Raw genomic sequence first — 24,520 nt, forward strand, 5'->3', positions numbered from 1 at the left:
AACGTTGATGAATATATAAATAAGTTTGTAGTTTTCATTTTCATCTTTTCCATATATTTAAGAATAGTTCTTAAGAATAATGTTTTAATAGTATTATTATAACTAGCGGGACCTGTGAAAATTCCACAGTGGCATCGTTCATATGTAATATATTACTGCTGGGCATTCTGTGGACAGGCAGCACAAATGGAGACCCCACGATATTATTGTAGTCCTTTTGTTAAAAGTGTAAAATTATTTATCTAAGTAATATGGTTAATGTTATGTCAGAATATATCTAGTTATTACGGTTTATCTCCAATATCCTTATAGGAGTCTGTGACATATTTCTATTGTATGGACGCCCTGCGCAAATGGAAATCTCACAGTTTTTTTTTTATACTATCTTTAGACAGAACAGATACTACCCTTGGATACTAGCCAGAAAACCAAGAAGGTATGATACCATTTAAAAATTTTTTTCTTTTTACATTGTGTCTTCGATGCTCAGAAGATCGTATTTATTAAAAAGGAGGATATGTGATATCATATTATGAACATTAAATTAGCGTATCTATATCATACTAATTTAATGTTTGTAGTATGAAATCACCTTCTGTTAAGTTTTGAGACATGTTGAACAAAGATGGCGGCGTAGTTCAGATCAGTAACCAAGATGGCGGCCAAGAATCAAATGCGGTCCGTGGCGTAGTTAACGACGAACTGATTGAATCCAAAATTCAACAATTTTTATAATAATTTTGAAAGGTTTTCATTGGTTGTTTAGCACAGCCGTTGGTTATAAAAATGATTGGCGAATCCATTCGTCACATAACCCCATTAGGAGTCAAAAACACCCCCCCCCTTTTTGATATAATGAAAAATCCTTTTAGATTCAATTTTGGTTTGACTTGAGAAAAGGAAAGAAAAATGACAAAAACTGGAAACATTATGTTAGATATTAGTTGGTTAATTTAGTTAGTAAGGTAGAAATGGTCGCAGTTTAACGTCGTGCCTGGGACAATTTTTTTTTTTTTTTTTTTTTTTGTGATTTTCACTGTTCATGCTTCTCTTTTTGGGTTTCTGAAAAGAGATTTATTCATAATTAGATTCCAAAAAGTTCGGTTATAAAATGTCTTAATTTTATTCTTTTTATAGGTTTAGTGAAAATATTATTCTCAGACGTCACATAAGTAAGAGTAATAGATTTTTTCCTTATTTCATCCCTTATAAAATGATATCGGATATCAATATGCTTCGACCTTTGATGAATCATAGAATTATTTGCTAATAAGATACTGCTCTGATTATCACAATGAATTACTATAGGTTTTTTATTTAAATCTGGTTTTAAAATAGATTTTAGAAGGGTGTTCAGAAAAATTGCCTCCTGCGCAGAATTAGTAAGAGCCACATATTCTGCTTCACAAGTAGAAAAGGCAACAATTTGTTGCTTTTTAGTTTTCCAAGAGCTCAGAGATCCAGTCTTTGACAGTCTAAAACAATACACCGTTATACTTGTTCTATCCTCATAGTTAGCCCAATCTGAATCTGAAAATCCTTCTAAATTTAGAGGATATGTAGACTTTTTAAATATTAAAGATTGTTCCTTGGTTCCTTTTAGGTAATGAAGGATTTGTTTTACATGATTAAGGTTCTTAATTGTCGGTTTCGATATGTTTTGAGATAGCTTTGTTACAGTGTAACATATGTCAGGCCTAGTTGCGGTCATCAAGTAGATGAGGCTCCCTACCATTTCCCTGTATATTCGATTTTCTATGAATTTTGTTTCGGTCACTATATTTTTATTTATGTCCATTTCTACGGGAGTTGAACGCGGCTTACAATCTTGCATTCTGAACTTGAGCAGAATTTTTTCAATGTATCGTGATTGGTTCATAGTTATAGTTTCATTTTCACAGGTAAATTTTACACCGAGGAACCATGACAGTCGTCCAAGATCGGCCACTTAAAATTTTTTATCTAATTCATTTTTAACATCTTTTAAACTGTGGTCACAGTTTGAGACGAGTAATATATCGTGAACCCCAAAAAACAAAATCAACAATTCATTACCTACTTTTTTGGTATACATGCACGCATCTATGGGGTATTGCTTGAATTCCTGTTCTATTAAATAATTATGGAGTGTTAAATTCCAATTGTGTGCACTTTGTTTTAGTCCATATAACGATTTATTTAATTTCCACACCCAATTTTTATTTTTCATTTTAAATCCCCCTGGAGGGTAAATATAGATCTCACAGTCAATCGGAGCATTTAAATAAGCATTTTTTACATCCATTTGATGTATTTTTAAATTGTATTGAGTGGCAAGTTGTAATAAAATTCTAATTGTCGTTAAATTTGTCATTGGGGAAAATGTTGTAAAATATTGCACTCCAGAAATTTCTGAAAAATCTTTTGCAACAAATCTTGCTTTAAAAGTTTCACTGCCAGAAGCTGTGATTTTTTTTTGGAAAAAACCCAGCATGAAGAAATTATATTCTTATCTATTGGATTTACCACTATTTCGTATGTGTTATTTTCAGATAAAGCTTTCAATTCAGATATCATAGCTTGTTCCCATTCTTGGTGATTTTCTGAATTAATCGCCTCATTATAACTTTCTGGTGCACTGTTCAACGAGTAACAGTAATCCACGGTGTAATCTTGTATCTTTTCAATTTGTAAGAAGTCTGTCCTTTTTTGCTCCCTTATTGGATATCGAGGTGTCTGGTTAATATTTCAATATCAGAAGTTCTACTGTAATTGTCGTCGTTTTTAATATTTTTATTGGGATCGATTAAGATGCTAGGCGATATTTCACGTTTTCATTCACTGGATCGCCATTTTTTAAATTTAATGTATCATTGAATTTTACACATCTAACCCTTTTTATGGCATTTTGGGTTGGAAAGTAGATTAAATATGCTGGACTGTTTCTATCGTAACCTACGAAAGAACCTTTTTCGCTTTTAGTATTTAGTTTACTGGTGTTTTCTATAAATGCAAAACAATCAGAACCAAATAGATGCATTCTGTTCATTTTAGGTTTTACACCGCAAAACGCTTCATACAGCGTTTTTCCTAGCCTCTTATTGAACGATCTATTTCTGATATATGCTGCTGCCATTAAAGCGTACATCCATAAACTATGCGCTAATTTTGATTCGATAAGTTGGCATCTTGTCATCTCAAAAAAGGTTTGCCATGCCCTTTCAGCGGTGCCATTTTGGAAGGAGGAATACGGCGCAGATTTCTCATGTTTAATACAGTGGTTAATTAATAGAAGTTAAAATTCTTTACTAGTCCCATTGTCTGAGCGAATACATTTTACTGAACCGTACGGGGCAATATCAGCTAAATATTTTGTAGTGGCGAGGATAGTGTCGGATTTGTTTTTTAGAAAATAAACTATAATTAAACTAGAAAAATCATCAATAAAGTTCAAAACGTATCTTAGATTATTTCTCCCCATCGGGTTGATCGGACCTGCTAAGTCACAATGCACAAGTGAGAGAATTTTCATAGCTTTTTTGTCTGGCGTTCGGCTTATATATTTTTTCATTTTCCCCTGTGCACACACATCACAATTTGGGAGATCGTCTGAAGGTATTATTTTCATGCCTTAGACTACATTTGGTTATTTTTTAATATCAGCTGTATTTTGAGGGAACCATACTTTTTAAATAATATAGTCGGCCATTTTCTTTAATGTCAAATACAGTTCCATTGGGGCATATCAATTTTGACTTATTTTGGCCAAATTTTATATTCACGTCTTGTTTAATTGCAGCCCGCACAGAAAATGTCTTGCTTAAATGGAGGTATGAACAGAGCATTTTTTAGAATACTGTTACAGATTTCACCTTTATTTTTTAGGTATATTTTAGCATCGCCTCTTTTCAAGACTATATCATTTATTTGACTACCGCCGGCAAGTTCGACAAAATGACTTTGTGGATTAAAGTTTGAATCAAAATTAATAAAATCAGATTCCTTGGTGATAACGTGTGCTGTAGCACCACAGTCTCCAAGGAGATTTTTACCGTTTATGGTATTGTTAAAATTACATGTGAATAGAAATGTATGTTCTTCCTCAAAGTTCTCAACATTTTTTACGGAGTCCATTTTAGAACGTTTATATCGACATTAGAAACTTTTGTGGTTGAGTCGTCCACAATTATAGCAGATAATTTTATTCTTTTTCTTGTGAAAATTACTTTTGGAGAACATGTTGCGGTAAGGTGCGTAATTTGGTGGTGTCCGCTTTCGAGAAGCATTTTTGAACTTCATAATATTGCTTCATAATATTGTCCACGAGCATACGATTAGTCTCTTTGTAACTGTGCAATGCCACTTTAAATTCGCTGAAATTTATGGGTTTGTCTTTCTGAATTATAACAGTTGTAAATGGTTTAAAATCAGTTGGAAGTCCCTTGAGGGTCATTGATATCAACAAACTATCGCTTATTATTTCACCTGAGCGTTTAAGGCATTAGCGATTGTTTCTGTCCTTATAATGTAGTCGGTAATAGTTTCATCCTCGTTACATTTCAGAGACGTTAATTCTGTATATAGGGATATAATTTTCGATTTCCCTTTTGATAAATAATGTTCTTTTAATATGTTCACTGCTTTCCGTCCATCATCCAATGCGTCTATTATAATCAGAGACAGACTTCTTTCGTCTAAGCATTGAATCAGTTCTGCAAAAACAGTTGCGTTCTTTTTGAGGAATTCGGGGTCATTTGGATTCTCTGTTGGAGAGTGTATCACTTTGTGTAGTTTTCGAATCCTTAGATATCCCAGAAATTTTACCTGCCACAATTCGAATTTAGATTCCGATCCGTCAAAGAAAAGACGGTGGCTGGGCACATAACCTGTTAAGTTTTGAGACATTATGTTGAACAAAGATGGCAGGGTAGTTCAGATCAATAACCAAGATGGCGGCCAAGAATCAAATGCGGTCCGTGGCGTAGTTAACGGCGAACTGATTGAATCCAAAATTCGACAATTTTTATAATAATTTTGAAAGGTTTTCATTGGTTGTTTAGCACAGCCGTTGGTTATAAAAATGATTGGCGAATCCATTCGTCACATAGCCCCATTAGGAGTCAAAAACATTTTATACCTTCTATCTTCCTTTTTAATAAATAGGATCTAATATATAATCTGGAAACCTTGACATGTTTGTACGTTAAAGGTACTACAATATTAATATAGACTATAATTTATTTACTTATATCTATTATGCTATTATTTTTTTATTTATATATTAGGGATTTCTTGTGGGGGAAGTAGTAGTTTCCACTGAATTGCTATGAATTTAACAGCTTTGTTCTTTTGAAATCTCTGAAACAGCTATATGGTAAACAGCTCATGATCCAGGTTTCTATTTTACAATTTAAGTTTTCTTGTTTATTTTTCACTGTTATATAGATGAATCCTCTTTTGTAATTGTGAATTATCCAGCAGTAAGTCCGCTTATACAAGTGCTAAGTTTTGTGATATGTTCAACTTAGTATCCCTAAGAATTGTAAACTGTACTTTCTTTTTAATTAATATAAAATATTGAAAGCTTCTTTAGATTATATATATATATATATATATATATATATATATATATATATATATACAGTAGCGTGCAAAACTAAGGGACAAAATTTTAAAACCTAATATTTGTTAGAAATAACAACTGTGAAAAGCTGAAATTTTGACAACTGGTAGTCGTTATCATCCATAATAACATACTAAAATTTGAATCAATAGAAAAAGAATTATAACAATTATTTTCAAAATAGGAACGTCCAAAAGTAAGGGACAAAATTGAGTAAAACAATGTAAACAGCCAAAAAACATGTACAATCAATATTTAGTAAATGAACCCTTGCTCTCAATGACAGCTGCACATATTCGACTACAAGAACAAATCAATTCTTGACAATCCTCGATACTAATTTTAAACCGTTCTTCTTGAAGCTTCGCCCACAAATCCTCCGTGTTAGTGGGATTTCTTTCCATAACTTTCACTCCTAAGGTCTTCCAAACATTTCCTATGGCTAATCCATAATTTCGAAATCTTGCTCGCTAAAGTACTTTATTACCACTTTGCCTTGTGACATGAGACATTATTTTGCATAAAGGTAGCCCTATCAAAACCTGAATTTTGTATGATTGGCACAACATGATCTTGAACAATGTTTTTATAGATCTGCGCGTTTACACGAGTTTGTAATTGGACAAGAGGCATTGAACCTTGGCTAAACATTCCAAATATCATGACGCTTCCGTCCCCAAACTTGACAGTTTTCTTAGTACACTTTGTACTTAATCTTTCAACAATACGTCTCTTTACATTGTTTTTTCCATCATTTCCAAATAAATTAAATTTGCTTCCATCACTGAAAAATATTTTGTCCAATTTTCATATGTCTAAATTACATACCTGTTTGCAAACTTCAATCTCTTCTTATTCTTCAAACTAATATGTGGTTTCTTCCTTAGGGTTAGATTAACAGCCCTACTTCTTGCAGTCATCTAGAAACAGTCTGTCTTGACACATTAACACATGAGGTACTATTCATAACCCTTTTAATTTCTGTGCAAGACTTAAAACGGTCCTTTAATGACATACGCTGCATTATTCGATCTTCTCTTGCTGGAGCTTTGTGGGGTCTGCCGGTTTTAAAAGCACTATTTTGCCATTGTATCATTGTAGGATTTAATAGCCTACAACACTCTTGGAACGTTTCACTTTCTCTGAAATCTCTCTAATGGTGTGCTTTTCCTGGTGTAGCTTCACAATAGTTTGTCTCACAGAGTAATCAAGCTTTTGGCGTTTTGCCATGGTGCCGGCTCATGCAACGTTTACAAATGACTAAGTAAGACTTATTCTTTAGAGAAAATCAAAAAATGCTTTTCTCAGACTAGATGCAAAATGCCAGTGTCTTTTTAGACAGAAGGTTACCGTCAATATATATATATTCAGAATGTGAGAGATTATATAATATAATTGGTTGTCGTGGCTCTTGTGAGCTGTGACGTTGTTTGGCTGTAGAAATAGAAATAATTATATATATATATATATATATATATATATAGCATTTTTGTGTTTTTCTCTTTCCTTAATAAAAATATGGATTATGTTGTTTCCCCCTCCACAAACTCTAATGCAGCATAACAGATCTATTTGAACTTTCTGAATTTAGTTATAATTTTTGCATACGTGACAGATGGATGTGGTCATCTTGGAATGATTGTATCAACTGTTTTACCCTCACTATTTGGTTAGAGAGATACTAGCCCTGCTTAACGTTTGACATAAAAATTACTAAGTTAAAATTAAAAAATGAACCTGAAAAAAGTCGAGGGTTACATTAGCTGAAATTTTGTTAAAAACAGCCAAGATGAGAACAGTAGTCCGAATAATCCAAATAATTTAAATTATCAATCCTGATCTAAATAAAAAAATATTAAAACAAAAAAAATTTTTAAGTTTCATGTAAGCCTTTTTTTTAAATATTTTTGTATTTAATTTTTACAAAATATTTTAACAAGTGTGATGCTGGAATAGTTTTTTTTTTTATTTCTGATGGTACCTAAATAGAATTTTCGCAGAAGATGACGATCAGATTTGTTTGCAAAAAAAAAAAAAAAAAAAGAAAAAAAGATGAGGAAGTTTACAATGTCAACTGGCCTTCACGTTCCCTAGATTTGGCTTTTCTTGTGGGGATATCCTAAAGAAAAAAAAATTACATCAATAAACCTGAAACTCTAGGAATTGAAGAACATCAGGAATGAAGTCTTGGAATAAAACAATTAAGAGATTCTGTAATCCTTCATGGATAATGTTTTAGAAATGGCACTAATTGGCACAGCTGAAAATGAAAACCATTTAAAATATGTTATTATTCTATATAAATATAACAGATGTATGTATGTCTTTGTGTAAATATTTAACTGATAAACTCTTAAACTACTGGTCACATAATACTAAAATTAACAGGAAACAGTAATGAAGGATGGTTCATAACGAGTAAAATCTTTGTTTGGATGAATGAATAACGCGTACAGAAGTCGGCAAGTTTAAATGTCAGATGTTCATTTCAAATTGCCGACATTCCTATAAGTTTGCTCATGCCTAAATTAATCATAGCTAAAAGTAGTTTAATTATATAATTTTTATCTATCAGTCTAGTTAACTCAAACAGTAGTGAATGCGGCCAGAGCGCCAAGTGTTTTGGTTTCAATTCTAGCTGATGGCACCAAAGTCATTTTTATTTTAAATAAGTACTATACGATATAATATTGAATAGAGAACTGGCTCTGTAATAATAAGTTCGAAATATGCATTAATGAAAATATATTTTACGAGCAGCAAAGCTGACTGCCCCTCTGCTAGTCATTCCGTTAGATTGTGTGTGTTTTGTGTGTGTGTGTGTTTTGTGTGTGTTGTGAAAGAATGAGACCAACTTTCAGGGGAAAAAAAAAAAAGTTTAATTTGTGATGAATTTTGAAATTTCACACTTTCTCAAGACATAAAACAGTGTGAAACAGTCAAGCTTGAAGCCAGGTTGTTGTACCAGTTTTTTTTTTGTTTTTTTTACACATTGGTCACCACTTATCAAGGCCCGGAAGCCACTCAGGGATAAGGAGTCACGTTTAGCACTTGTTTCTACCTTCCTGTTGTCTCTTGTATTTCTCATTATGCATCGTGCATACCTTCATGTACATAACCTGGGGCAAAATAGACTCATTTTGCTGTATTTTAATTTTTTTTTTTAAATGCGACTATGATTCTCTAGTGCAGAATTATCTTGGAGAGCCAAAGGTGGGGCAGGGACATTTATTTTTTGCGATATTAAAACTAGGGGAAAAAAAACAATATGGGCCTTGGATTCGTAGTAAAAGAACTTTACCCTGTGATGAAATAGAAATGATCGTTGAAGTGTTCAGCGTTCAAAATAAGTCGTATGCATCGATTAGCTGGTTCTTTGTTCAGCTGAGATCAGCTTATTATGATAAAATATTTTAAAATTTGAATCTTGGTGAGTTTCTTTTGTACTGTGTTTGTGGAATAAAGAAGCATTCTCCTGATAACCAATGTTCGTGTTTTCAGAGAATTTCTCTAAGAATTATTGTCCTAGCTTCTGGTCAAAGTAGAGCTGATTGTGTAATGTTTTGTACGGAGACATTTCTTATGGTTTCTTGTCTTGCCAATTGTGGATTTTGGGTTTACTTTAAGCAGCTCTTGCTTTCTGTAGTGATATGCAAATTAAGTATAATTTACGTATGAGCAGATAGCTCATATTTATAAACCAATACCAACTAGAACAGGTGGTTGTTGAACGCTTGCTTAACATTATTCACGACATATCAATGGCGTCGAGAATAGGATATTCTCTGGTCTTTGAAGACCCGGAATATGTAGATACTTGGATTCGTTGCTTCGCTGCTAATGTGAGAAGCAAAAAGTTGAAAGACAACAAAAAACAAGGAGGGGAAAATGAAATCACCGACTTGTTTATGGCTAATGCTGGTTGTGAAGCAATTATGAAGGTTGCTATAATGGTTTACCCTCGAGAACTAGAAGAAATGACTTTCGAAGAAATAAGTCAGGTTATCAAGGGAAACATGAGTCCAAAGAAAAGACTGCGGATTGCAGAAAGGACCAAGTTTATGGCAATGAAGCAGGAAGTGGATGAACCGGTAGTAAAATATTTACACCGGTTAAGAAGTGCGAGTAAATACTGTGACTTTGAAAAACTAGGAACAGAAGAACAGACAACAGAAGAAGACTTAATCCAACTAAGATTGATTGAAGGTATGTATAATTCGGCACATAGATATAAGCTAATGGAACAGTTACAACTTACAAAAATGCCCTTGAATATGTGTCTAGAATTTATGCAAGAGCAGGAATTAATACATACCTACAACCAAAATAAAAATAAAAAAAAATCCTACGAAGAAATAATGGCTGACAGAAACAAAAAGAAAAAATGTACTTACTGTGGAAAAATTCCTGAAAGGAAAAAAGAAAAATGCCCAGCGTTTGGAAAATCATGTTGAAAGTGTTTTAAAACGAATCACTTCAAAGAAGTATGTAAAACGAAAAATGTGGAAAGAATAGAGGATGAAAATAGACAAATGTTTAATGTAAAGAAAAATAATATACAACATACTGGATCAAGAAATGGAGATACAAAAATAAAAATGAAAATCAACAATTGTGTTGTTGAAATGCAAATTGATACCGGCAGTGAAGTAACCATAAAACCCAGAAATTTGTGGGAAAAAATGGGAAAACCGTTTTTTTTTTTAAAACGTACAATTACGTCAGTTTGATGTCTCAGTTATAGCAATTATGGGTTACTTTGAAGGTGCAATAGAACTAAAAGAAAAATATGAGGTAGTACCCATTATAATTACAAATTGCCGAAAAACGCATGGACTTTTGGGGAATGATGTATTAAAAATAAATTCAACGAAGTTGATTAATGAGATAGAAATGGAAAAAACAGGAAAATTAAAAAATTATGAAGCTAGCCTGAAATTAAAAGAAAATGTTCCCCCCTCCTACTATGAAGCGAGAAAAGTACCAGTGCATTTATTACCGTTAGTAATAGCTGTGAAAGTTAATAAAGGAAGATTTATTAGAACCTGTTCCTTCAAGAGAAAGTAAATGGGCATCACCCATTGTGTTATTAAAAAAAAAAGATGGTGACTTGAGAATTTGTGGAGGTTATAAAATAGGGGTTAACCATAAAGTTTGCGCCGACTCGTACCCTATTCCGAATGTGGAAGTAGCTTTACATTAAGTTGCTGGAATGAAAGTATTTTCGAAGATAGACCTAAAATCAGCTTACCACCAAATTCCCATAGATGAAAATTTTAAAGAAGTGACGACGATAAACACACCTATAGGCCTGTTAAAGTGGAAAAGGATGCCGTATGGCATAAAAACAGCAAATGCAATTTTTCAAAAAGCTACTGAAAAAGTAATAGGAAATGTTGAAAATACCATCTGTTATCAAGACGATATATGTGTTGGAGATTTAAATGAAGATGATTTAAAGAAAAAACTGAAAATATACTGAACCGGCAGAGACACTAGCATGACAGTAAATACAAAAAAGTGTAACCAACAGTAATGAAATATCATTTTTGGGTTACTCAATATCAAAGAAAGGGATATCTCCAGATGAAGCGCTAATAGAGAAAATTCTAAAAGTGGCTACACCAAAAAATACAAGAGTTGGAGTCTTTCTTGGATTTGGTAAATTTTTATAGAAAATATGTACCAAAATATTATGAGTTGACAGAACTATTTGCAAAGTTAAGAAAAAAAAAAATGCGGAGTTCATTTGGTTAGAACACCGACAGAAAGCCTTTGAAAACTTAAAACAGATTTAGTCGAAAAAGCCAATAGTACAAATTTTTTACCCTAAAAAGGACATAATTCTAACTATTGACGCTAGTGAGCATTCCGTATCCGGTATTTTGTCACAAGATGGTCATCCCGTAATGTACTTATCGAGGAGATTAACGACTGAATACAATTATTCTAATGTAGAAAGAGAGGCACTAGCCATAGTGTGGACAACGGACAGAGCAAGACGGTTTTTGATGGGGAAAAAATTCTTGTTGAAAAGTGATCACAGAGTATTCAAAACACAAAAAAATGTTCCTGAAAATATTGTGTTTACCTTTATAGTTATGTGTACATACTGGAAAATCATTATTGATGAACAAGTCTGAGTTACAGAGTCAGAAGATATAAAAGTCCAACTCCTACTTTTAGAATTCCAATATATTCAAATTATTTTAATCTCTTCCAATATTTAAGAGTTGAATTACAAAAAAATTTAATGTTGATTTCAGGCATTCTTACCACTTTCTCCGAACCCCTTGACCCTGAAACTCTGATTAAAAAAAAAAAAAAAAAAGAAAATGCACGGTCTATTAAAATATGAAACAATTTGATCAGGTGATTTTGTAAATCTTTTTCGTTTGGTTATTTTGTTGCACAACGCACAAGATGGTCTTTTTGTTTGTAATCACTTAATGTTGAGAAATAAAATTATTAGAGTAGAAATTCCAGTCAAGTGGAACGCAGGTTTTGTGATTGCTGTTTTATAAATAAATGCTCTGTCGGTATTTTCTGTTAAAGTGTGTCGTTCTATTACTATCTTAATACAATAGGCGTTGACGGGTTTCTGCACTTAAAATCATCATTGCCCTCACGCAATTTTTGTAGTGGTATAAAATTTTCACATGTGGGTATAATGTGAAATACATTCTTATGAATGACTCAATGGAGATCTTCAGTGATGCACTGTCCTCATTGCCAATGTCAGGATTTCGCATCGTATCAGCTTAGACAACAACCCTGCCCTGCCAGATTGTCACTTTGAAAGCTATCAACTACTTATACCAACATTGCAGAAAATCGTATTCTGAAAATTACTTCTTTTCAATGACATTCCAACCTAAGTAAATATTGTGAAGAACACAAAAAAAAAAACTTTGTAGTCTATCCTTAGTTCCATTTCTACTGATTTCTTTTCCGTGGGTCTGATCCTTTTAGTCAAATCCATTACTTATAATTTCCTTAATGGCATGTGCCCTTGCTGCTTCCAATATGATTACGTTTGTCAGCACTTTGAATAATGACTGACTTGCAATGGGAATGCAGGCACCGATGAACGATGATCACTTGTATACAACGATCTTCGCCTCCTTCTGGCTAACAAGAAAAAAATATGAATATTTATATATCTGTGAAAATGTGTGTGTGTGTGAGAGAGAGAACAACTCTCAACCAACATACTAAACGAATTTTTGATCTACAGGCTTAAAATTTGGTATATAGGGTATTCAGACATGTGGAAAACTTAATAAGTTTTCATCCAGAAAAAGGACTACTAAGGGGTAAAAATTGAAATATAGATACTTGGGGGTTATCGGATTTATATCTGTTAACTGTTTCATGACTGCGCATGCACGAATCATTCACATGACAGCTTCTTTATGTTAAGAATAAGTAGGTTTGAAAGCACATTTTTAAAGATCATGTCAAGCTGGCTTAATGGTTATCGTTCATTTCTTTATATAGCTTCATTAACTTATAGTAACATTTTTGTGTGTTTGAAAAATGCTAAAGATGCAGGATTATACTTCACGGTTTACAAGAAGAAAAAAGAAACTTTTACTGTTTTCTTTTTCTTCCTCTAAGTCAGAGGTTTTCAACCAGGCGTAAAATAATATATAGTCGGGGTAAATAATTGAAGTACCTGATAATTTAAAAATATTTCTTTTCTGATTTTGTCATATTTAAGAAACGTACATACCTGGATTAAAATGTTTTTTTCTTTTTCTTTTTCTTCCCCCGAAGGAATCACTACTGATCAAGGCCCAGAGGTCACTCGAGGATAAGGGTTAAAAAGTGCACAGTAGTCAAAGAGACAATATCATAGGAATCTTTAGAAGTGTAAATTTGGTAAATTAGATTATTTAAGGGGAACGGCTCACCAAGAACTTGTTTACATTGGACTTGAAGACAACCATATTGTAATCAGCTGGAAAGCAGGCAAATGGAAGAGAGTTCCACAGGTGGGCAGTTCTAAGAAAGAAGCTTTGTTTATGGAATCTACATTTAGGTTTAGGCACAGATAAAGAATGAGGGAAATTATTGATAGTGTTTTCTGCTAGATGGTGTTGCTTGTGAATGTCTGGTGAGGAGGGACCATACATTGGAGCTTAGCTGAGCACTTGCCATGAAAATAACGATAAAGCAGAGACAGGCTCGCAATGTCTCTTCTGTGAGAAAGAGGTTGCAGGGAAGAAAAAAGGGCATCCCCTAATATGCTACAAAGTCTATTTTTAATTCTGTCAATAATAATGTCTAATATGGCTTTGGCTTCGTTGATATAGATGGTGTGGAGAAGCTTCAGCGTTTGCTGTGCTTAAAAGTTCTTTGAAATGGATCACTAAAACCATCAATACTAAAACAGCATCTGGAAGCTTCACATTCAAAGGATGTGTCCTCTACAGTGTCAGACCTGACCGAATGGTTAATTGTATGCATAGACCGATTCATACCATCCAAAAAATTCCAACAAAAACCTAACAGTCAGCCATGGTTCTCCCCAGAATGTGCTGCTGCCATCGTGCACAGAAATCACTTTTTCCATAGCTACCAACGTAATAGATGTACTGAGACTAAAGCTGCTTTCAGGACTGCCAGCAACCACTGTAAAAGAGTAATAAAAAATGCAAGAGAGCTCAGTCCGTTAAATCCAAAGTAGCTGAGGTCATTTTGTCAGCATCAGACAAGGCCAAACTATTTGCCAAGAACTTTGTAGCTAATTCTACCCTATGCGACGAAGGCCATAAACTCCCAGTATTTCCTCCTATAACAGACAACACGCTATACAACATACAAATATATGTGCGTGAGGTCGCCAAGCTAATCAAGAACTTTGATTCCAGTAAAGCAACTGGCCCTGACTGCATTCCAGTTATAGTGCTGAAAAAGCTCCGACCAGAACTTGCCCCTATACTTACAAAACTGTTTAAGCGTTGCCTTAAGGAGAAGTGCTTTCCAACACCCTGGAAAACATCATCAGTATGCCTTGTATTTAAAAATTCAGGTGAAAAGTCATCTCCCTCTCAGTACAGACTAATAAGTCTCTTTTGTGTCATGAGTAAGTTGCTGACATGCAATATGGTTTCCACTCTACAAGATCTACAACAGATGTGCTAATGGTTATATCTCATAGGATTAGTGAATCTCTTGACAAAGGTTTCCTTTCCAGGGCAATTGCTCTTGACATATCAAAGGCCTCCGATAAGGTATGGCATAAGGGCCTACTTCACAGGATTTCCAGCTATGGTATCACTTGAAATGTTTTTTCAGTTATTAAATCATTTCTCTCAGATAGGTTAATAAGAGTAGTGGTTGATGGGCAGAAATCAGAGGCCCACAGTATTAATGCTGGAGTCTCTCAGGGGTCCATCCTGGGCCCAACTCTCTTCCTGATCTACATCAATGATCTCCCAAAACACATACTTAAATCATTCATTGACATCTATGCTGATGACATGACCATCTATGGCAACACATTAAAGGCCGTAAATGATCAAGTTCTCTCTGATTCTCTCTCCTCTGATCTTGAGCGCGTGGTATAGTGGGGGAAGAGGTGGCTGGTTACTTTTAATGCATCCAAAACCAAGCTTCTATCTTTACGTCATCAACGCTCTGATCCCCATCTGGCATCAATTGAAATGGATGGCTCTCGTCTAGGGGAGGCTCTATGTTTTGACAAGCTTCTGGGTTTGACCTTTACTCCTGATCTGAAATGGAACACGTACATCAGGTCTGTTGCCAAGGTCGCTGGAAAAATGGTAGGATCCTTCTACCGCTCCAGAAGATAACTCACTACTGATGCAATTCTCTATCTATATAAAAGCCAAGTACATCCAAGGATGGAGTACTGCTACTACATCTGGGCAGGAGCTGCTAAAAACAGCCTATCCTGCCTTGACAGAGTACAAAATGGACTTTGTGGCTTAGTGGGGGATGCCCTTTTCTCTTCCCTGCAGCTTCTCTCCCACAGAAGAAACGTTGCAAGCCTGTCTTTGTTTTATCGTTATTTCCATGACAAGTGCTCGTCTGAGCTCCAATCTCTCATCCCTCCTCGCCAATCTTTCACGAAAAATATCCGTTTAGCTGAAACTACTGTCAATAATTTTCCTCACTCTTTATCTGTGCCTAAATCCAAACGTAGATTCCATGAGCAGAGCTTCTTTCTTAGAAGTGCACGACTGTGGAACTCTCTTCCGTTTGCCTGTTTCTCACTTGACTGCAACTTGGATGTCTTCAAGTCCAACATAAACAAATTCCTGACGAACCACCCCCTTAAGACACCCTATCAAATCTCCAATACTAATGATTACTACGATACTATCCCATTGATTACTGTACACGCAATAACCCTTATCCCCAAGTGGCTTCCTGGGCCTTGATAAGTGGTGACCTCCATGTAAAAAAAAAAAAAAAAAAAAAAATCCTGTCCATAAATCTGATGACCATGCTATATTTGAGGCAAAAAGAGATAGGTTTACGGCTGCAGGAACTCTTTCCAAACTTGGCTTTGTATCTTTTTTTTTTTTTTTTTTTTTTTACATAGGCATAACCACTTATCAAGGCCAGAGACCACTCGAGGATAAGGGTTAAGAGTGTACGGTAGTCAATTTGACAATATAGTAATCGTTAGTGATGGAAATTCGGTAAGTTTGTTAACTTAAGTGGAACAGCTCATCAAGAACTTTTTTACTTTGGACTTGAAGACAACCATATTGTAGTCAGCTGGAAAGCAGGAAAACGGAAGACAATTCCACAGGCGTGCAGTTCTAAGAAAGAAGCTTTTTTCATGGAATCTATGTTTAGGTTTAGGCACAGATGAGTATTGATAGTGTTTTCAGCTAGACGAGTATTTCTTGTGAAAGTTTGGCGAGGGGGGACCTTAGATTGAAGTTCAGTCGAGCACTTGCCATGAAAATAATGATAAAGCAGAGACAAACTCACAACATCTCTTCTGTGAGATAGAGGTTGCAGAGAAGAGAAAAGGACATCTCCTACGAGGCTATGAAATCCTATTTGTAACTCTATCAAGGCAGGACAAGTCCTTTCTAGTAGCTCCTGCCCAGATGCGGGAACAGTACTCCATCCTTGATGTACCTGACTCTTATATAGATAGAGAATTGCATCAGCAGTGAGATATCTACTGGATCGATAGAAGGATCCTACCATTTTTCCAGGGGCCTTGGCAACAGATTTGATGTACGTGTTCCATATAAGATCAGGAGTAAAGGTCAAGCCCAGAAGCTTGTCAAAACATGAGGCCTCCCCAAGACGAGAGCCATTCATTTCAATTGATGCCAGATAGCGGATCAGGACATTGATGATATAAAGATAGAAGCTTGGTTTTAGATGGATAAAAATTAACTAGCCACTCCTTTCCCCATTGTACTACGTGCTCAAGATCAGAGAAGAGAGAATCTGAGAGAACTTAGTCGTTTACAGTCTTAGATGTGTTACCGTAGATGGGTGTGTCGTGAGCATAAATGCCGATCAATCTCATATTGCTGAGAAGCTGATTAAACCTTGTGGCCTTAGACATGGTTGAATATGTATGTGGGATTAAAGCAAAGCCCATCATCCAAACTATTCCTTTTTCTCTCGTATTAGTGAAATGTCTCAAGTTTAGTAGCAAAGGCGAGAAATCGCCTGAAAGTCGATGATTAGGGCTAGGACAACAGAATATTCTTTTTGTTGCTTTGATTCTCGAGTATATATCCGTTGATATCTTATGTTTTTATATGCAGTGTTGTGGTTCTTGGTTGATCAACTGTGTCAGATGTATACTCAAGAGTCAAAAGTGTGGTGAGAATATTCTTTTGTTCTAGCCCTAATGATAAATATATATGAAACAGCTCCTCGCAAAAACTGATCGACTCAATGAATCAGCAGTGTTCCCACTGATAATGCATCTGGTGTTTTTGTTCATTGTTTTTTGTAATACAAATTAACTTCAGAATTATCTTATTTCGAAAAGTTTTGATTTTCTTTATTTTTGTAATACACATGCATAATACCATTTTTGTAGAAAACCTAAAGTCTTAAATAATAAAAACGTTCTTTTTTTTTTACCTTCTTGTCTTTTCTGTCACTTTTTGATGGTTATGAATTTGTTGTATGGGAGTAGGACGTAAATGGAGAAATACATAGCCGACGGGGTCAATGATGGAGGAAAGGTGACTGCTCTACTTGAATGCATGTGTGTGTCTACTGTACAAGCTGGGATCGTCCTACTCGTTGTGCTGTTCCAAAGTTGTTAAATTCAGTCTGCTGCAATACAAGAATTTTCACTCCAAATAAAACTAAGATTCCAGTTTAAAAACAATGAACAGATCTTGGTTTTTCTTTAGAGGTTGTAATGAAACTCGTTTACTTAGATTGAATAGCAAACTTACAAAATGAGATTTTTGCAAGACCAAATCAAAATACAAATCCCTTAGTTTACAGCCTAAGCGTCCACTTCTCTTTGAATCACAGAAATCCAACTGTCAGCATTCAGCAAAATAAACTGTTGCACATCAGAGTGCTAACTCTAACTGATCTGATTAGTGTTTTTTTCTGATCTTGAACTATACTATCTCAGTATCCCCCCCCTTTCAGGCTATACTGTCTGCAACGTTTCTTTCTTCACGGTTTTAGGCCATACTAACCCAGGCGAAGAATGAATAAAGAAACCCATAAAATAACAAAAAAAAAAGGCATAGACCCTCAGCTGATGTATATGTTTTCTTCACTATAAAGAAACTAATGAAAGTTGCTTTATTCTTTGCATTTATTTTTTCTTGTTTTACTTCTTCCCATTTGTACTTATATTCTCTGAGGCATACTATACAACCTTTTCCCATTCCTTTTGGACCATACCAACTCATATAAAATGGATAGAAAAAAAATTACCTACTTTTAGTGCCAACTTACGCACAAACCTATGCCTGATACACTTTATCCTGTATATTTAACAAGTGACAGATTTATGAAAAATGAATTTAAAAAATCCTTGGAATATTGCTTATAAAACATACAATGTTGTATGTAAAAAAAAAAATAAATAAATAAATAAAATTGAGTCATCATTGAAGGCCAAGAGCCACTCAAAAATAAAAGGTTGATGAGATGGGATGATTGTCAGCTGAAAAACGAGAATCAATGGTATGAACGAAGTTTTATGGCTTATGGGACAATTTATGACAAATATTTGTTGACGTAGGATTTGGAGATGACCATATTGTAATGTGCAGGGAAGAAGTACCACAGTAATGTGTTCTGCAGAAGGGAAGACGTTGCAAAGAAACTCTCTTTTTTGAAATTCCACCGAATGCCAGGTGCAGTGAAGAATAAAGAAAAGTTTTTTTTTTTGTTTTTTTTTTGTGTGGTAGAAAATAAGTTCTTGATGTGAATGTCTTGCATGGAGAAACCATATTGGAGCTCAGTCGAATGCTTTCTCTGGAAATAACAATAGATTATAAAGAGGCTATTGACTTCTGTTTGGCAGGGGAAGATATCATCTCCTACTATATTGCAAAGGTGATTTTGTGCTCTGTCAAGACGGGAAAAAAAGTTATTGGAGCGGCACCTTCCCAGATGTTGTGTATTAATAGTTTCCAGAAAAGAAAGTATGAAATTGAGTTATGGATGAATTTTCTCACAATAGAATTTTGATATATCATTTTTATTGGAATTCTTTGAGATGAATCATTTGTATATTTATTTATTTATTTATTTGCGGACTGTTATCCTCATCTTTATAGTTGTTGCTGTTTCATCACGTTTCAGCCAACTCATCTTCTGGCCTTCTTCAGGTGGTTAACTGTGATAGGATAGGAATGCTGAATCTCTTAACTGTATCCTCAGTAATTACTGCCTTCCATAGTTGTTGTTTCACCACGTTTTGGCCAAGTAATCCTCTGGCCTGCTTTGGGTAGGAGTAAAGCCGTTATCTTCAGACAGTGCTCATCTGGAACTGTAGAGAGTCAACGTCTCCATCCACTGCGTCACAGGCCCTGAAGAAGGCCAGAGGAATAGTTGGCCGAAACGTGTTGGAACAGCAACAGCTATGAAGAGGAGGATAACAGTTCACAAATAAATAAATAAACAGATTGTTTGTCTTTTACCCGTGACTAATTTTATTACATCAATTATCTCGTGATTAATGTAATTAATCCTTGCCCTAACATGCAATAACAACGTTCCTTGAAGCGGCTGGTTGCCATGAGATGTAGTCTTCGTCTAGGTTCAAGTATGTCGTCTCAATTGCGAAGTAGTCATTGACACGTGTAATGTGTTAAGATGACTCTCAAGAAGTATTTTATCTTTCACTAAAGTGGCGCACTTACTTGACCATTATAATATTAACCTCAAATAAACTTGATGTATATTCTTTAATTCAAATACAAATTTGAGTTTTTCTTTTCTCTTTTTTTTTTTTTTCTTTTCTAAAAGAATTTTGCTCATTATTTTTTAAAGGGTGTTTGTAAGTTTGCTCCTATTTTGACTCTTTTGTTGTAGTGATGCCCGGGAGAGAGGGAAACACAACAAATCATTCAGCATTAATTTTGAAGGCAGTACGAAAGTAAAGTAGTAAAAAAAAAAAAAAAAAAAAAAAAAAAAAAAAAGGCGGTGAAAAACGTTTGTAACAAAAATCTAAGCATACATTTATCTACATTTTATGATTCATTTCTTCATAGACGTACATACGGAGTGGTTTGATAATTTGTTAGCCTTAACAAAAACTAACAACATTCATCTTCCCCCCCCCCCCATTCTTGGCCTTCGGGCCGGGATCAAAGTGTAGTATCTGTTCCGGCAGATACTGCACTTAAGATAATTTGTACCAGTCAATGGAGGGGAAACCCTCTATACTGGGACAATTATTATTTTTGGTAACCAGAGTGCCCCCTTTTTGCCTACTTTTAGGGGAGCTGGTTTTTACCTCACATTAAAAATGGCCTTGTGCCTAATTTGCTCAGTGGGGGAGCAAATAAATACCATCTTTCTCTCCCCCCCTCTCTTCTTTACATTGTCTTTCTTCTTTACGTTTTCTTTCGTCTTCTCTCTCTCTCTTGTCTTCGGGCCCTCTCTCTTGTCTTCGGGCCCTCTCTTTTGTCTTCGCGCCCTCTCTCTCTCTCTTTTGTTTTTCTCTCTCTCTTTCGTTTTTCTCTCTCTCTTTCGTTTTTCTCTCTCTCTTTCGTTTTTCTCTCTCTCTCTTTCGTCTTTCTCTCTCTCTCTTTCGTCTTTGCTTTCTCTCTCTCGTCTTTGCTTTCTCTCCCTCTCTCGTCTTTGCTTTCTCTCTCTCTCGTCTTTGCTTTCTCTCTCTCTCTCGTCTTTGCTTTCTCTCTCTCTCTCGTCTTTGCTTTCTCTCTCTCTCTCTCGTCTTTGCTTTCTCTCTCTCTCTTTCGTCTTTGCTTTCTCTCTCTCTCTTTCGTCTTTGCTTTCTCTCTCTCTCTTTCGTCTTTGCTTTCTCTCTCTCTCTTTCGTCTTTGCTTTCTCTCTCTCTCTCTCTTTCGTCTTTGCTTTCTCTCTCTCTCTCTCGTCTTTGCTTTCTCTCTCTCTTTCGTCTTTGCTTTCTCTCTCTCTCTTTCGTCTTTGCTTTCTCTCTCTCTCTCGTCTTTGCTTTCTCTCTCTCTCTCGTCTTTGCTTTCTCTCTCTCTCTCGTCTTTGCTTTCTCTCTCTCTCTCGTCTTTGCTTTCTCTCTCTCTCTCGTCTTTGCTTTCTCTCTCTCTCTCGTCTTTGCTTTCTCTCTCTCTCTCTCGTCTTTGCTTTCTCTCTCTCTCTCTCTCTCGTCTTTGCTTTCTCTCTCTCTCTCACTCGTCTTTGCTTTCTCTCTCTCTCTCTCTTTCGTCTTTGCTTTCACTCTCTCTCTCTCTCTTTCGTCTTTGCTTTCACTCTCTCTCTCTCTTTCGTCTTTGCTTTCACTCTCTCTCTCTCTTTCGTCTTTGCTTTCACTCTCTCTCTCTCTTTCGTCTTTGCTTTCTCTCTCTCTCTCTCGTCTTTGCTTTCTCTCTCTCTCTCGTCTTTGCTTTCTCTCTCTCTCTCGTCTTTGCTTTCTCTCTCTCTCTCGTCTTTGCTTTCTCTCTCTCTCTCTCTTTCGTCTTTGCTTTCACTCTCTCTCTCTCTTTCGTTTTTGCTTTCACTCTCTCTCTCTCTTTCGTCTTTGCTTTCACTCTCTCTCTCTCTTTCGTCTTTGCTTTCACTCTCTCTCTCTCTTTCGTCTTTGCTTTCACTCTCTCTCTCTCTTTCGTCTTTGCTTTCACTCTCTCTCTCTCTCTTTCGTCTTTGCTTTCACTCTCTCTCTCTCTTTCGTCTTTGCTTTCACTCTCTCTCTCTCTTTCGTCTTTGCTTTCACTCTCTCTCTCTCTTTCGTCTTTGCTTTCACTCTCTCTCTCTCTTTCGTCTTTGCTTTCACTCTCTCTCTCTCTTTCGTCTTTGCTTTCACTCTCTCTCTCTCTTTCGTCTTTGCTTTCACTCTCTCTCTCTTTCGTCTTTGCTTTCTTTCTCTCTCTTTCGTCTTTGCTTTCTTTCTCTCTCTTTCGTCTTAGCTCTTTTTCTCTCTCTTTCTTTCGTCTTTGCTCTTTCTCTCTCTCTCTTTCTTTCGTCTTTGCTCTTTCTCTCTCTCTTTCTTTCGTCTTTGCTCTTTCTCTCTCTCTCTTTCTTTCGTCTTTGCTCTTTCTCTCTCTCTCTTTCTTTCGTCTTTGCTCTTTCTCTCTCTCTCTTTCTTTCGTCTTTGCTCTTTCTCTCTCTCTCTTTCTTTCGTCTTTGCTCTTTCTCTCTCTCTCTTTCTTTCGTCTTTGCTCTTTCTCTCTCTCTCTTTCTTTCGTCTTTGCTCTTTCTCTCTCTCTCTTTCTTTCGTCTTTGCTCTTTCTCTCTCTCTCTTTCTTTCGTCTTTGCTCTCTATCTCTCTCTCTCTCTCTCTTTCTTTCGTCTTTGCTCTCTCTCTCTCTCTCTCTTTCTTTCGTCTTTGCTCTTTCTCTCTCTCTCTTTCGTCTTTGCTCTTTCTCTCTCTCTTTCGTCTTTGCTCTTTCTCTCTCTCTCTTTCGTCTTTGCTCTTTCTCTCTCTCTCTTTCGTCTTTGCTCTTTCTCTCTCTCTCTTTCGTCTTTGCTCTTTCTCTCTCTCTCTTTCGTCTTTGCTCTTTCTCTCTCTCTTTCGTCTTTGCTCTTTCTCTCTCTCTCTCTCTTCCGTCTTTGCTCTTTCTCTCTCTCCTTTGTCTTTGCTCTTTCTCTCTCTCTCTCTTTCGTCTTTGCTCTTTCTCTCTCTCTCTCTTTCGTCTTTGCTCTCTCTCTCTCTTTCGTCTTTGCTCTCTCTCTCTCTTTCGTCTTTGCTCTCTCTCTCTCGTCTTTGCTCTCTCTCTCTTTCGTCTTTGCACTCTCTCTCTCTTTCGTCTTTGCACTCTCTCTCTCTTTCGTCTTTGCTCTCTCTCTCTCTTTCGTCTTTGCTCTCTCTCTCTCTCTTTCGTCTTTGCTCTCTCTCTCTCTTTCGTCTTTGCTCTCTCTCTCTCTTTCGTCTTTGCTCTTTCTCTCTTTCGTCTTTGCTCTTTCTCTCTTTCGTCTTTGCTCTTTCTCTCTTTCGTCTTTGCTCTTTCTCTCTTTCGTCTTTGCTCTTTCTCTCTTTAGTCTTTGCTCTTTCTCTCTCTCACTCTCTCTCTTTCGTCTTTGCTCTCTCTCTCTCTCTCTCTTTCGTCTTTGCTTTCTCTCTCTCTCGTCTTTGCTTTCTCTCTCTCTCGTCTTTGCTTTCTCTCTCTCTCGTCTTTGCTTTCTCTCTCTCTCGTCTTTGCTTTCTCTCTCTCTCTCTCGTCTTTGCTTTCTCTCTCTCTCTCTCGTCTTTGCTTTCTCTCTCTCTCGTCTTTGCTTTCTCTCTCTCTCGTCTTTGCTTTCTCTCTCTCTCGTCTTTGCTTTCTCTCTCTCTCTCGTCTTTGCTTTCTCTCTCTCTTTCGTCTTTGCTTTCTCTCTCTCTCTCGTCTTTGCTTTCTCTCTCTCTCTCGTCTTTGCTTTCTCTCTCTCTCTCTCGTCTTTTCTTTCTCTCTCTCTCTTTCGTCTTTGCTTTCTCTCTCTCTCTTTCATCTTTGCTTTCTCTCTCTCTCTTTCGTCTTTGCTTTCTCTCTCTCTCTTTCGTCTTTGCTTTCTCTCTCTCTCTTTCGTCTTTGCTTTCTCTCTCTCTCTTTCGTCTTTGCTTTCTCTCTCTCTCTTTCGTCTTTGCTTTCTCTCTCTCTCTTTCGTCTTTGCTTTCTCTCTCTCTCTCTTTCGTCTTTGCTTTCTCTCTCTCTCTTTCGTCTTTGCTTTCTCTCTCTCTTTCGTCTTTGCTTTCTCTCTCTCTCTTTCGTCTTTGCTTTCTCTCTCTCTCTTTCGTCTTTGCTTTCTCTCTCTCTCTTTCGTCTTTGCTTTCTCTCTCTCTCTTTCGTCTTTGCTTTCTCTCTCTCTCTTTCGTCTTTGCTTTCTCTCTCTCTCTCTCGTCTTTGCTTTCTCTCTCTCTCTCTTTCGTCTTTGCTTTCTCTCTCTCTCTCTTTCGTCTTTGCTTTCTCTCTCTCTCTCTCTCGTCTTTGCTTTCTCTCTCTCTCTCGTCTTTGCTTTCTCTCTCTCTCGCGTCTTTGCTTTCTCTCTCTCTCTCGTCTTTGCTTTCTCTCTCTCTCTCGTCTTTGCTTTCTCTCTCTCTCTCGTCTTTGCTTTCTCTCTCTCTCTCGTCTTTGCTTTCTCTCTCTCTCTCGTCTTTGCTTTCTCTCTCTCTCTCTCGTCTTTGCTTTCTCTCTCTCTCTCTCGTCTTTGCTTTCTCTCTCTCTCTCTCGTCTTTGCTTTCTCTCTCTCTCGTCTTTGCTTTCTCTCTCTCTCTCTCTCTCTCGTCTTTGCTTTCTCTCTCTCTCTCTCTCGTCTTTGCTTTCTCTCTCTCTCTCTCTCGTCTTTGCTTTC

At 36.1% G+C, this 24,520-nt stretch overlaps 1 protein-coding gene and 1 long non-coding RNA gene across 2 annotated transcripts in view; both read left to right on the forward strand.

Annotated features, from left to right (window-relative positions):
• Nucleotides 1–24,520, forward strand: part of LOC145245793 (unconventional myosin-Va-like) — a 577,542-nt gene that overhangs the window by 199,863 nt on the left and 353,159 nt on the right.
• On the forward strand, nucleotides 10,934–12,511 carry LOC145245792 (uncharacterized). The gene is made up of 2 exons (XR_013863032.1): nucleotides 10,934–11,513; nucleotides 11,741–12,511. It is a non-coding gene; the product is annotated as an uncharacterized LOC145245792 (long non-coding RNA).

This window comes from Euprymna scolopes, chromosome 23, assembly GCF_053919585.1.
Source record: "Euprymna scolopes isolate OS-2025 chromosome 23, ASM5391958v1, whole genome shotgun sequence".
NCBI lineage: Eukaryota > Metazoa > Mollusca > Cephalopoda > Sepiida > Sepiolidae > Euprymna > Euprymna scolopes.